Source organism: Syngnathus scovelli, chromosome 10 (assembly GCF_024217435.2).
Source record: "Syngnathus scovelli strain Florida chromosome 10, RoL_Ssco_1.2, whole genome shotgun sequence".
NCBI lineage: Eukaryota > Metazoa > Chordata > Actinopteri > Syngnathiformes > Syngnathidae > Syngnathus > Syngnathus scovelli.
In genome coordinates, this window is record NC_090856.1 from 9680512 (window position 1) to 9694080 (window position 13569).

Sequence of the window (13569 nt, forward strand, 5' to 3'; positions counted from 1 at the left end):
GCTTTGAAAAGTCCCGCTTAATGATTTCAAGCTCTTTTAAGAACTTACTTTGGGACAATTTCTTTTCATGTGGAGATGAGTGAGGGGCAAGGGGGGAGGGAACACGAGGGACTTTGGAATTATCCGACTTTAGATGGAACATTGCTTCTTTGCCGTCTAATTGGACGCGACTGACTTTGGTTTTAATCCACTCGCCACTGGTTTTATTTGCACGCTGACTTATTTATCACAGACACGCCTCGCCTTTGGCTGCCGCCGTCTTTACTGCGGTGAAAATGAAGGATGCCAACAGGATCAAGTGCTCATCTTCCCAGATTGGATTGGATTTTTTTTCATGACAGAATATATTTGCAAATTTTTTTTTACCAGGGGAAGAGATTCATAAAATGATCTAATTCAGGGGTCTCAAACTCCAGTCCTCAGGGGCCGCATTCCTACATGTTTTCCAAGTTTCCCTCGTTAAACACACCTGATTCAAATGATCAGTTCATCCTCACGTTCTGCAGGAGCCTGATAATTGAATCAGGTGTGTTTAACGAGGGAAACTTGGAAAACATGTAGGAATGCGGCCCCCGAGGACTGGAGTTTGAGACCCCTGATCTAATTGTTGCATTTTTGTTGAGTAAAAAGTAAAGTTTCCAAAGAATTAAAAAATATATATCAGGAAAGTCACATTCTTACAATATTTTATTAGAAAAAATATATATTTTGCTATGGATAATATCGGCAACAGGTGGCTCGGTGGCGCACTGGGTAGCACGTCCGCCTCACAGTTAGGAGGGTGCGGGTTCGATTGCACCTCCGGCCCTCCCTGTGCGGAGTTTGCATGTTCTCCCCGAGCCCGCGTGGGTTTTCTCCGGGCACTCCGGTTTCCTCCCACATCCCAAAAACATGCTTGGTAGGCCGATTGATCACCCCAAATTGTCCCTAGGTGTGAGTGCGAGTGCGAATGGTCGTTTGTCTCTGTGTGCCCTGCGATTGGCTGGCAACCGGTTCAGGGTATCCCCCGCCTACTGCCCGATGACGGCTGGGATAGGCTCCAGCACGCCCGCGACCCCCGTGGGGACTAAGCGGTTCAGAAAATGGATGGAATATCGGCAACCTCCATGAGTACAGGGACACCTTATAATAAGGCCAGTATCGGCGTGATACCGATACCTAGTATCGATACTCAGTCATCCCTAGTTCAGTTAGTTTGGTTTCCTGGTTCAGGTTTCACATTTCAATAGTTCAACAAGGGAACAAACTGACTTTGGAAATTGCTGGTTTACTGAAATCAGCGATCCAAGCCCCCAAAGGCGTTTGGCATTTTGACAGCGTTTGATGTGATTGGTGGCTCGACGTTGACACGCTTTCGGCTGCATTTTGTCAGCTGACGCTCTAATTAAACGCTCGACTGAGGGATGCGTCGCGTCGGCTGCAAGCGTGCGAGCGGGAAAACTAAACAAAAGGTGTGTTGGGACGAGAAACAAAAGGACAAATTCCCCGCGTGCTTCCTCCCAGTTAGCAACTTAATGGTTGTGTTTACCTTCGCGCGCGCACACGATACACACGCACACACATCGAAGGCTTCCTCTCAAGGCTCTGCTTCAACATACTGTATTTGACTCTAGGAAACATTGCATCCCGTCTCATTTTCTCCGTCACTTGCTCATTCCCTTTGTTCCTGGGCCGCTGTTAAGTTTGCCGCACTTTGCCGAGCGGCGGCAGACGTGTCTGGAGGCGTATCGCCGGCTGACAGAGGCTGCCGTGCACCGGGGCTGACAGGCGGGAAACTCTTGTTCTTGCTTTTTTGTGCCGGCGCTAACACAACACCCCTGTGATTAGAATCTCTTTCTGATATCACCCGCAACATTTCCACGCGGCGGCGAGAGGCTGCCAAAACCGACAAGCAAACGCGGCGTGAGACGGGATGGGAGGAAAGGGGGGGGGGGGGGGGGGGGGAATGGCGCGAGAATAGCGGGTATTTAAAATATTGAAGCCCTGACTGCTTTATTGTGAGTTTGTTTGTTGATTGCATGCTTTGGAAAGCAGGGCAAAACAACGTCAGCGTCCAGCGGCAACACGGCACTGCACGTTGCTACCAATGGATATCGCTACGCGCAAAACCAAACCGCAGAGTCCAGCGTAAAATGGACAGAAATATTTTCATACATCGTGTGCAAGCATGTGACCTTGAAGGAGAACTTTGCAATTTCCAAATTTGCACTGACCTGTTATCTTGGGCTTCTGGAAAGTTGCTGAATCTGTGGCGGAATAGCCAAATCCATACATCCATTTCCTAAATCACTTAATATTCAGTGTGAAGCACTTTGTATACCTTTGGTAAACAACAAAAAACCAACACTATATAAGATGAACAATCAGAAGCAGCGAAAATAAAAAAACATTCTTGTTCGGTACGAGTAGCATCAGTGGTACACGGGCTCCCTCCAATGTCACAAAATACTCCCTGCCTATACAGTTCAGTTGTATTTAACCTTTTATGACTATACATCTATTCTTTTGAGAAATATATTTTCAAACTTTTATTTTGGTATACTGCCCCTCCCAAAATAGCAAACCGCGAGGGGGGGGGGCCTCCCCCACCCTGCGCCACTGCAACCGTCACCCACCATCACACAACAACAATGCCCGCAGACAACAATTTTTAAGTGGCGCTTCTTCACCGTTCCGCATTTCCACCTGCGTCCCAGACAAAAGAGTCATTTACATTTCCTTGGGCAAGGCCCAAGCCCCCCTCAAAGCCCCCCTCCCGCCCATGCCGCCACCTCCATGTTTCACTCTGCTCCCCTGCTAACAAAAGCTTATTTAACCCGAGGTTGGATTACACCGGCGAGGTGATTGCCTGGCCCTCTTCCAACACCCCCATTATCAAAGGGGCGGCCACCTTCATTAATGTATTATTAACGACCATGTCACAGTGTCGTCCCCGCCGGGCCGGGTGTTGGGGGTCCGTCGGGCTAATGGCGAGCGAGAAGGGCCGGGCGAAGCAGTCCCTCATTCGCCATCATCCTTCGTCGAGCCCCGGTAGCAATTAGCTAAATTGCATATTTGCACTGTTAAAGACAGCGGGCTTTAATTGAAAGCGACTCCCCCACTGAGACACACACACACACACACAGGTGGCCAATCTGTCAGCACAGGCCACCTCCCTCAACCTTTTATAATAACAAACGCTGCTAACAAGCACCTCGCAGACGAAGCAGCGCATCAAAGAGCTTCTCAACAAAGCGAGCACGTGAAGACATGCTCGCGGGGCATCCGAGTCGAGTGGAATTAAGAGTAAATAAATGATGAAAATGCAATAAGTGACAATTTGGCGAACAGAAGCAACACGGCCGTAATTAAAAGCCATTGAGAAGGTGCAGCAGGGAGCAAAGATGACGCTACTTCTTTTTTTTAACTCAAGATCTAATGAGACTTTCTTTGATATTGCATGATCCACGTTGAGATTTTGTTGTTGTTGTTGTTTTGCTTGTTTATTTGACGTTAAAGTTCACATCGTCACGCGGCCAAACCCAGAAAAGCGATGAGCCATGACTTTTCTTAAACACAATATAGGTAACCCATTTACTGCTTGATTTTATAGTTTGGTGGCCACTGGGTGGCACTCTTAAAATGATTTTTCTGTGAGAAAGCTCTGCATGTTTTATTGCCCGATACATAATTCTGGTGATTCAAATTTTTTTATAAAATGCTATTTTTTAATATAGTGCTATTTTGCCTTTTACAAAACAAGACATGTTTCTTGGAGGTCTAGAACAGATTAATAGCATTTCTACTCATTTCAATGGGGAAAGATGATTTGAAACAAGTATTTAGGGTTGCAAGCGCGATCGACGAATTGAACTCGTATCTCAAGGCGTCACTATATTTTTTTTGGAGTGGTACTTAAAAGTTTGAGAACCAATGGTCCCTATGGTGTAACATTGTTTTTGGATATAAAGCACTGGTGGGGGGAAAAAAGAACCATACTCGGCCCATAATCGATGAGGAAGTCATTTTCAAAAGGGTCTAAGTTAAGCCTCTTTTGCAAAGGTGCCCCCTTTCCCTCCCCTACTCCTTCCTTCCTGTGCTCTTCACACTCCCGCCCGGCCGCCTAATTGACTTCGTGTCTGTGCACGAACTCGACGGCGCTCTCCACCTGCTCGCGTTCCATTCACGGCGTAACACCCGAATTCTCCCGCGCTCGCACTCTATTAACGCGCACACAGCCAAGTTCAGCTCCCCGCTATTACAAGATCCAATCTCATTTTCAACCCAATTTAACCCGGACCACCTCAGAGCATGGTGAAGGGGGGGGGGGGCCTTCGCCAGGCTTACTGTAATTAAACATACACAACAAGTCAGAGTCAAGAACATTTTGGTCCGAACCATTCGCCCCAATTACAACACAGTACATACAATACTGCCCATTGATATCCTCAGAGTGATTCGATTCACTTCAATAACAATGCGATTCAATCCAAACACTGTAAGATTCATGCCAACTGAGTGACCTAGGCACAAAGAGTGATTCACGTCAATCACAATACCGTTCCCACCAATTCAACCCGACAACGACTTATTCACAAGGTATATAAAGCGACTCCCGTGAGCTGTGATTCATTCCAATAGCTATTTGATTGACTCCGATAATACTGTGATTCACTACAATCCCAGTCGCTAAGATTCACTTCAATTCAAATGCTTTTTACTCAATTCTGATGAGACTGACTGCAGTTACAAGATGCTCTCAGAAACTTTATAAGGCTACTTTTGAGGTTTCAAAACACTTAACTCCTGCAAAAATATGACCAGATTCATGCCTATTATGCTATAAATTTCCAATATGTAGAAAGCTTCGGTGAGGTGATTCACTTAAATTAGAATGCAATTAGATTCGCTCCAATAACATTAAGCTAGGGCGTGATTCACTCGTATTACTATATAATAAGATGCGTAATATTCGAGTGTCTAATATTCAAGTGATTCCTGCATTTTGATTCAACCTTCGAGGTGCCCAAATTATGATGAATAATTTAGTGGTCTTAATGCACTCACTTCAAGTGACCTACATAAATGCCTTCAATCAATGATCATGAGTTTTTTTTACAAGCAAAATAGACACCAAGTTAGTCTGAAGACCTACTCTGAAGAATCTATTCTTTCTTGCACTGCACAATAAACAACTTTACGAAGCATTTCGTGCTTCAGCTATGCGCAAGCTAGGCCGACATACGAGTCAGCTTTAGCACGCTAGCGGCCCGGGGTGGGAGGAGGCGGAGTATCACGCCGGGACTTTGCTCCGAGCTCCCCTCGAGCGCATACAACAGATCGTCAGCCACCGCGCGGCGGATCCGTGTTTCGCCGGCGCGCCGACACCGGCTCGCGTGTGATAGCGACGACTCCCGTCTGCTCTTCTACATGGCGGTTGTCGTCTTCTTCCTCGCAGCCGTGGTGACGTACTTAGCGAGCCATCTGTGACTCAAGTGCAGCGCAGTTAGCCCACTTTTACACGCATTAGCCCGTCACGCCGCAAGCACTTTTAGGGCGGTACTGAAGCCAGCAGCTTTTTACTGTCAATCAATAATTGATATAATAATTAAGGGCAAAGCTAGAACTTGGAAGTTAGAGATTGAAGAAAAGATTGTAGATGCCACAGCAAATTGGTAGCAAAGCACTAAAGTCTGAATGAAACAACTCACTTCAATGTACTTCCGAGACATAAAAACAGCGCATAGGTGAATTTTCCAATGAATCACAGATTGCATGTTTCCCTGACAAATCAGTAAATAGGCAAATTTGTAAATATTCAAGGGGGAACATGTGGGAGTTGCCATTATTTGCAGTTCGACACGACATCCACTGTTGTCGCGGAGTGAACACATGGTCTCAGCCGCTCGCACCCAGTCCTCATTTTCACCTCATTCTCACCCGCAGGGAAGGCGGCGTTGACGCCGCGCTCGGGTCGTAGCCCGACGCCGCGCACCCCTGCTGTAGGTAACACCTCAGAGCATCTGTCAAGCAGCGCCCGGTGCCTATTCATGTCGCTTTCGTGACGCAAACATGGGGATGGGGGTGAGGGGGAATCGTTGAAATTGTGCTCCGACGCCATTTTTGAGGGAAACAAACAAATGCTGCCGCACTCAAGTTAAATATCAACCACAAAAAACTCTTTGGCAGCGAGATGCCACAAGATGGCGACACGCATGGAACATGTTGAAGGCAACTCAAGGCCTGTTTGTCAAAGTGCTGCTAGCAGCTAATCGCTAATAGCGTCGTTCAGCTTCCCTTTAGTGGCCGAGAGCCGCTCTGCTCGTATTCCCCGAAGTGGAAGCGTGTCCCCTCCGCTTGCGTTAGCCCTTTTTATCCCGAGACTTCCGCAGCGCCGAGACCTTCAAGCGCTTTGCGACATGTCGATGCAGGCGCGCCCCGGTCGTGCATTATTCATCATCTAAACGCTGCCGTCTTATTGCGGTGCAGTGATCCCCAAGTCTGTTTTTTCCCGTCAGGTCCGATCCTTCATTAGTTGGGCCTGATTGAAAAACATTATTGTTGTTCCGAGGGCGGCATTTGAGTGACAAGGTGACGCTCTTGACTTGCGTTGAATTAAAAGCGGATCCACCAGTGCAGGTTTGCCGATATTGGAACGGACATTTGCATATTTGCTGCGATATTAAAAAAGGATTAGCACAGCAGAGCACAACAAGTGGAGGGAGGGGGGGGGCTTCATATCATAAATGACAGAGGTTGGAAGGAGAGGAGTGAGGCCCCCACATTCCCGTATGGCAACCTGATTAGTGCTTCTTAATTAGGACAGCTTCTCATCTCCATCCTCATGTTCGGCAGGAGTTAAGTCCCCACATTCAATATTTACTCGGCACTCCCGCACTTGTAGCGCCACTTTCTACGGTGTGGGAGGGGCGGGGGGGCTCCTAGGCAGGTTCCTCATGGAATTATCTCGGAATGTGCAGGTGCTAACCAATTAGCGAGCTGGCATTTGAAGGACTTTTAATTAATATTTAGTCACACAGGTAAGGTCGGAAAAGAGCGGGAGAGCAGCAGGCACTTGACGGAAATGGAAAAGTGAAGGGCGCGTTTGAAATGTCACTCTGAGTCACATCGGTGGAGACCAATTTTCCAGTTTTGTTTTTTTGGTGGTTTGGGATTGCACTAGTAACCACCACACTGTACTAGTAACCACCACACTGCAGTAGTCAACTGACTTTTTGCTCCGATTTCGAATCAGCCGTCATTATTCTTCATTTGATTCTAAATTAGGATATGAAATCATTCAACTTAGTCACAGTGCAATTGCCTAAGATTATGACGCAATACTATTCATTTCAGTTATGATACAAAGCATTTAAATGTGATTTGGTCGAAAATTCCTCTTCGCTATTGCGATAGCCCTTGCTTATGGTGTTCGCACGCAAGTGACGATGTTGTGGAGACGCACGACTAAACAATAACACGCTAGCCCGGCAAAGCTATGTGAACACAAGCGCGCCTGTGGCAAGGCGTCACGCTTTAGTGGCCGGTTAACGTGCCCCTGCATTCACGCCCCGAGGCAGCCGCAGGGTTGCCGGCCGGCCCGGTCGACGTGTTGGATTATTGGGGGGGGGGTCCCAAAGAGCCTCACCCGGGAGGATGGCGGGCGGCTGCTGCGGCGGTTGAACTTTGACCCCGGTCCCTCTGGTATCCCTACCACGAGGAAAACATGATGAGGTCACGGCCTCCGATGTGATTGGAAAAACGTCATCAATGTTTCATATATGCTCACCGGTCCACTATATTAGGTACACTGTCCAATGAGAGCGAGTCAACTGTACGGAAGGGAGTATTATAGAACAAAACCAAAATATCAAATTTGACAAAAAACATGAAAATACAAAATTTGAGAAAGGGATGTTTTTGCCGCAGGCTCTTCCTTTTTCCCGGGCTTCAAGTCACATTGTACCTCAGCGATGGATTTTTCTCCTCCCTAGTTTACGAGTAAGGGGAGTGCATACTAAGTGCGTGCTGATTGGAAGTCGCTTGAGCACAATTAAAATATGTTTGCTCTCCCTGTGTTAGCGCCTACTGACGAAGAGGAGGAGGAGGAGGAGGAGCAGGGAAGGGCGGGCAGGGTGGAAAAAAAGTCATATTAGCAAAAATAAATGTTGGCGGGCAAATTGTGGCTAATGAGTCAAGAGACTGCGCTGGTTCACATGCATTAAAAGAGCCATCATTAGGAAATTAGGGCCCAGATTAATCCTGTTAATGACACGCCGGCGCTCCTGGGAGGGATGAGAAGAAAAAGATAGCGGGCCCAGATGTCGGCGTAAGACGGCTCCCCCTCTCTTCCACTTGAAATGCAAAACGAGAAGGGAGGCGGGGTGGGGGTCTTGTAGTCGACTGCTAATGAAAGCACATCCTGGAGATGAGGGACGAGAGACGCTGCAAAGAGGATGGAGAGAGAGCAAGAGAGAGGAGGGAGAGGGGAGGCTGGATAAATGAGAAAAAGAAGAAGAAGAGCGCAGGATAAGACTCGGCAGCGGGAAGTGTGATGTCCCCAATTAGGTGGGATGTCGCCCCCCGTCTGGGCCCGCCGTAATAAAGCCGTCACTCGGTATTCGCCGGCACACGGCTCCGACACTGTTAACATTCTAATATGTCGCCGGCGCGTGCGAACATTAATTACTTTGGCCATTTGGACGCCGCTCGCTGTTTGCTCCCCGACGGAAAACGTGAGCTCGGGCTTAGCGGCGCTACATTAGGAAATAATACGCCCTATTTACCCGCCCAGCACGCCTGCCGCCTGTTGACTTTTGCGTGCAAGCACCCACACGCACAACGACTGCCTCAATTTGAACTCCATCTTCTTTCTACATGTGTAATTTATACACCAGTGCATTGATTTCAAAGGAAATATTCAGAACAATTAGATGTACGATGGGGGATGTGTTTGTGAAGGTAGCAGGCTGGTGAAATCTGCACTTTGACACGGGCCATGCTACATTTACATTTCATTACAACTAATCTCAGGCCCATCGGTCCAGGCTGATAACGGTGTTCGTTGTCACCTTGGTCGGACAACTTGTTCTCCGAATCTTATTAAATCGTAAATGGACTCTATCGTGTCGTGATTGGAATGAACTGCAGTCAACTCGTAATAGGTGTGAATTGTATTTCTATTGGAGGATTGGAATTGGAGTAAATCGAATCTTCTTGTAACTGGAAAGAACTGCATTGCCGTTTCGTTGGATAAACTGAATCCTTTTGAAATTGTAGTATGTCATAATTGGCAGATATCATATTCCCCGTGGAATTAATCGGATTGGAATATTCCTATCTTTTAATTGGTGTTTTATTGGTGTAAATGACATAATTGTTTTATATGTTACTGTAATTGAAAAAGATTGAACTGTATTGTAATCCCTACTCAAGCGCCTGACGTCACGCACTCAGCCACACCCCTTAAAGGCACAGGAACAGTTTTGGCACTTTCCAAAACCTGTTTATTTACAGTGCATACTGTACTGTGTGCATGGCGTGTTTTTGCTTTGTGCTGTGGCCTCCCCTGCGTTGCGGTGGCCATGCTTGTATTGCATGCATTATAGATGCAGCGGGCGGAGGCAGGTGCGGCGGCCCAGGAGAGATGGCGGGCTTGTGCAGCGGCGACGGCGAGGCTCTGCTGTTCAACCACCTAATCAATGTTAACTCGCGCTTTCTGTCAGCCACGCGCCCACGATTATTGCTTCATTGCGATGGTAAAATATAGTGAGGAATTAATCAGTTTTTGCTACATCTTGTGTGTGGCTTGGTCACTTGGGGGCAGTATAACACGCATCTGTATTTACGGAATACCGTATGACAACAAGCCAACAACAATCAATAAAATTGCATTATCGTTTGCAAGTGGAAGATTCCCGAATGCATAAGCGTGTCTAAAAGGTAAAATACTCGAATCGGTGTTGAGCGGGCGAGCGGACAACCTTCTGCACGCTGGTATGTGAGATGAGATGAGATGAGATTAGGATTGAAATTGGCTGCCATTATGCAGCGAATGATGCTTTTAGAAGAGGATCACACCAATTTCACTTCAAATGGACCCGATTCATTCATTGGCGGGAGCTAAACATGCATCAGAAGTCACACACTGCCCCCCTGTGGTAAAAACCATTTATAGCTAATCACTGCTACCATAGTGCAGAGGGAAGACATTTTTTCAGGACACCATGGAATATTTTTTTAAAGATATCACAGGGTTTTTTTTAAGACATGAAATACTTTCATGGTGTCATAGACTTCTTTTAAACACCTTGGGGATTTTTTGACATGGCACAATAAATATTTTTAATCCAAGTGAAAGCGGTCAGAGCTCAAAAGTTCTTGAAAAAAAATGAGAATTTTAAATCAGTAGCAAATATGTCAATGATGTGAGTTTCTTAGCAACGTGTTTTTAAAAATCTAAATGTTATGAATAGATATTAAAATATTTTGTTGTACTTTTTGAAAAGCAGAAAAAAATATTTTTAGTCCCTCACTCATCTTCGGACTGAATTTGTGGGCCTAATGTGCATGTTTGCACGGCCTGGTCATGTGGTCAGTCCAGATGCGGGTTAATGGACTTCCTGATTGAGGTGGAATTCCCGCCATTCCTTTTGCCGGGATGGATTGAAAAGAAAAGCCTTGTGCTGCAGTAAAATCTTCTCATCCGGGCTCACGAATGCTAATGAGATGCTAATGTTGTCCGATTAGACGCGGCATTACGGGACGGAGATGTAATATGTTTCGCCTGTTAGCTGCCATCATTCAGATTTTGACTCGCTACCGATTGGGATTGTGGGAGCAAAATGAAAGCATGTTGGTAATCAACTTGCAGTACATCGGACAATCACTTACAACTCACTATAGTTGTTTTAATTAAGGGAGCGCGTGGCTTGATGCCATATGTCCGCAACAGCCCATTTGGGCGCAAACTCGTGGAGGCAATAACTCCTGTTAATTTTTTCCCTTTAAAAAATAATCTTGGTCTAAAAGCCAACTAAAAAAGCCTTTTTTGACAGAAAATATTGTCAATCCAAAGATATGTTTTGAGCGAAGTATATTGCAAACTTTCAAGATAAAACGTAATACAAGGCACCAAAAGTTTGCTTGTTTTTACGAAAAAAAGTGTACTTTGACCAAAGTCTTGATTTCGGTGCGCCGCTGGTTGAACTGTCAACTGTGTGACGTCAAACATTTTGTACGTGAACCCCGCCAAAGCGTCAGCATGGCCAGTGCAAAGTAAAAAGTGGAGCAAAGTGCCCAAAAGCGACCTGTCATCGCGTTGAGCCGAGCAAAAATAAACATTTGTCGAGAGCGAGCCAAGAATTGATCGTCAGTCTTCGGGTGAGATGGGGGGGGGGGGGGGGGGGGGCAACGCGCTCGCCCGTCGAGCTTGGCCCGAGGCTGTAGCTTAGCGCCGCTTTTATACATAGTTTATTTGTACCTGTTTCTCGGACCGCTGCCGTATTGGCCGTTCCCCCTTCTGCACCCGCCCGCGCCGCTCTCCTTTCAACGTGCCAGCTTGTGAATAAAACAAAGCGCTCGGCTTGCTGCTGTATAATGCACCGCCTCGCCATTGGACATCAATTGACAACACGCGTAGGATTGGAAAGGGGGTGGGTCCTCCGGACCGGATCGCCACCAGATCTGTGGATGGAGTCGCTGCAGCAGGGCTAGGCTTTTAAATATTTCATGGCTCCTCCGAGCACAAAAAGACTACAAAAGTCACTGAGCGAGCTGCCTTGGAGGTCGACGAGCGTTCAAGGTCACGCAAAGCCTTGTGGTAAAAACGCATGCAAAGATTGCGCTGGTTCATCAACTGCGCGGTTAAAGCGATCGTAAAGTTTGTAGCGCCGACTGAGACGAGGACGCACCGAAAAAAGAACGTACAAGAATGGAGGCGTAGTTTTACCAAAATAGTCAAGTAAAGTTGTAGTAATATTGTAACAATAATGACATTTTAGGAAAAAAAATTAAGATAAATCATTTTTTATGAAAACTACAGAGACAGGAAGGCGGTGTGCCAACCCCTGCGACCTTCAAGTTCAACAAGTCCAAATGTAAAGAAAAATAAATCTGACCAAGTCGGATTTGTTGACTATCATATAAGAAAGTTGCTGCCCGAGCATTATTTTTTTTTTGGTCTTGAAATACGATCATTTTCCAAGACAAAAGCTAGCTGGCAGAAGTGTGTGTCAGTGGTGTAATGACGAGCCCCTGGGGTTGAGCGTGCTGTCACGAGGGACCCCCCTCCCTGCTTCCCTCGTTGCCTCCGTGAAAATGAAAATGAGGACATTGGCATTTCAAAGAGAATGGGTGCGGGCCCCTGATCACAGCGGTTGGACCCCCACCCTCAACACGTCCACGGTGCATGCGCAGTACACCAACTCAAATCTACTCCGCAGAAGTGCGAGAGTCGGAGTTAGCAGACTATGCGGCTAAACAGTTGAAGCGAGCGATATTGCGTATCGATTGGCGGTTGCCCCTTCAAAGTGGCGAGAGCATCGATCATCTCCTAAGTGGAGTCATTAACATACACGCTGTTAACAAGCGGCGGCACGGTGTAGCGCGTCCGGGCATCAAGACAGCCATCGATACGCGCGCTTAGCGGCTAACTCACGCTCTCGCCGAGTAGATCATCCTGAGCCTCCAACCTTTTTACTTCAGCGTGAGAGCGCGCCCATCACAAATTCAGAAGGCAAACGGAGGGGAAAAGGATCCAACAAGCCGGGCCAAACTCAACGCTTTAGACTCGACGCAAACAAAAGTGACCAGAATAACCCCACAGAACGCTAAAAGCAAAAAGCATCACTACACCCGCTAAAAGGAGCTTTTAGCAACAAACCAGGGCTGCGAAATGCGTCGTGCAAAGAATACGAAGACGACACAGGAGCATTTCAAATACTGCATACCACACATGAAGAAAATGCAGCATTATTTAGTACAACTTTGAATCGTGCCCAAAATCCCATTTGCAAATGCGGTTGAATAATTAAAGCGTCTGCTGACATCAGATCAGCTCCTGAGCGGGCGCCGCTGCTTCCTGTCCGACAAGCACAAATATCAGCGGGAATATTTCCCGCCACGTGGATACAATTGTACTTGTAATTCTCTCATTTTCTCTCGCTTCACTTCCATAAATACGCCAACGTGATTTACGGCTCCTCCGAGGGCTAATTTAGAACAGGGGCCCAAAAAAAAAAAGCGAGTGCATTTATTACCGCAGAGAGAGGGGGAAATCCCGCGGTCGGCTCGCATCAGCCGCGATTTTCTCCTTCAAAGGCAGCACTGATAGATGCCAGCGGACGGCGCAGTACGATCGATATACGCTCCGAGGACCTAACGGCCTTCCCGGGATATGTCGACCTCTTTCCAAGGCCTTTAATGCCCGACGTTTAATTGCCCGCTGCAGAAATATTAATTGGCCTCTTTTTACTTTACGTGTCTGTGTGCTTTTTTTGCCATTTTGTGTGTTTGTCCATTCTCAGACACATCAATATTGAGGCTTATATTTTTTTGGTGCATTGGAGGAGGAAAAATGGAAGGGTTGCC